Source organism: Mandrillus leucophaeus, unplaced genomic scaffold (assembly GCF_000951045.1).
Source record: "Mandrillus leucophaeus isolate KB7577 unplaced genomic scaffold, Mleu.le_1.0 Scaffold418, whole genome shotgun sequence".
Lineage (NCBI taxonomy): Eukaryota > Metazoa > Chordata > Mammalia > Primates > Cercopithecidae > Mandrillus > Mandrillus leucophaeus.
In genome coordinates, this window is record NW_012104454.1 from 1040890 (window position 1) to 1042901 (window position 2012).

The following is a 2012-nucleotide window of genomic DNA, read 5'->3' on the forward strand; positions in this document are numbered from 1 at the left end:
CCCGAGTAGTTGGGACTACAGGCGCCTGCCACCTCGCCCGGCTAGTTTTTTGTATTTTTTAGTAGAGACGGGGTTTCGCCGTGTTAGCCAGGCTGGTCTCGATCTCCTGACCTCGTGATCCGCCCGTCTCGGCCTCCCAAAGTGCTGGGATTACAGGCTTGAGCCACCGCGCCCGGCCGTGAATGTTCTTTAATGGTACTGATATAAGACACAAAGATTTATCACTTTGTGCTCACTCCTATAAGTCCATCCATATACCTCTTCCCCGGACATCCTTATCTCCAACCTTCCAATCTTGCTCTCTTCTGGCCCCTGACCAACCAATGAAGCCACTGCCACTGCTCAAGAATCCACGTGTATATACTTTCCTCAAGTCACCTCTCTCACTGCAGAGTAGACCACCAGTGTGCTGCTTGAAATGTCCTCCCTGGAGGATTTCCCCTCACATTGTCTTTCAAGGCCACCCCTGAGTGGGGCCGTAGTGTGGCAGCATCCAAGTTTAGCTCATATCGATGGATCAGACAGACCCACCCATGAACCAGGCCTACATGTTTTCCTCCTCTAAAGCCTGGTTATAGGGAAATTCCCACAAGTCTACAGGGTGAGCTGAGAGAGGTACAGGAGCAACAGAGACAGGTAAACTGGGATCTGGACTCGCTGCACTTGTAGCTTATTCATGCCCTCTGGACATGCTTACATCCAATTCTAAATGTACCATTTGTGTTGCTGCTGTGCCCACATGTCTTCATGACTTGGTGGGTCTGAAAATTCCCAGATCTTGATGGCAAGCAGAGACGAGAAAGGGAAGGAATCCAGTAAAGGCTGCATAATGGAACAGGCTATGGCCGTGGACAAATGAAATGCATGCCTGCTGGGGCGCTCTGGGAGCTGGTGTAGAACTTGCCACCGTTTTCCCACCTGAGAGATGAGGAGGCTGGGGTTTTAATTTACCAACTCCAGCTGGGCGCGGTGGCTTACGCCTGTAATCCTAGCACTTTGGGAGGCCGAGGTGGGCAGATCACCTGAGGTCAGGAGTTTGAGACTAGCCTGGCCAACCTGGTGAAACCCCATCTCTACTAAAAATATAAAAATTAGCCAGGTGTGATGGCATGTGCCTGTAATCCCAGCTACTGGGGAGGCTGAGGCAGGAGAATCACTTGAACCCGGGAGGCTGAGGTTACAAAGCCGAGATCACACCACTGCACTCCAGCCTGGGTGACAGAGTGAAACTCTGTCTCAAATAATAATAATAATAATGATAACAATAATAATAATTTACCACCTCTCCACCTGTCACTTGTTGAGGGCTGGTCCCAGGGGCATTAACGTTCTGGCGCTTCTGACTTACTGTGCACTTAGGCCAAGCATTCCTCCACAGACACAAATATCCTCGGGCAGCAAGCAGTCTTTGGTTTGTTGAGTGCTAAGAGAATATGGGTCAGGCCAGCAACAGGATGTGCTAGCCCCTGTTAATTTTCAAAACCTTGAATCGGTGCCCTACCAATGTCCAAAGGTGACCAGTGGTTTTATTTTTCAGTGTAATTATGAACTCATGAACTTTTCATGTATTTGATGTGTTTCAATCTCATACAGTCATTATTCATTTTAATGCTGAAACTGTTTCATCTTTGGCCAGTGGGAGTCTTCTCAAGTTGGCTACTGGGCCTTTTTAAAATGACCCTCACCTAACCTGAGTTGTATAACTGTAACTTCCTTATTCTCTCTCTCTCTCTCTTTCTTTTTTGTTTTAGAGAGACAAGGTCTTGCTCTGTTACCCAGGCTAGAGTGCAGTGGCACCGTTCTAGCTCACTGCAGCCTCATACTGTGGACTCAAGTGATCCTCCTGCCTCAGTCTCTCAAGAAGTTAGAACTACAGGCATGTGACACCATACCCAGCTGATCGATTCTTCCTTCCTTCCTTCCTTCCTTCTTCCCTCCCTCCCTCCCCATCTCTCCCTCTCCCTCCCTTCCTCCCTCTTTCTTTCTTCCTTTCTTTCTTTCTTTCTTTCTTT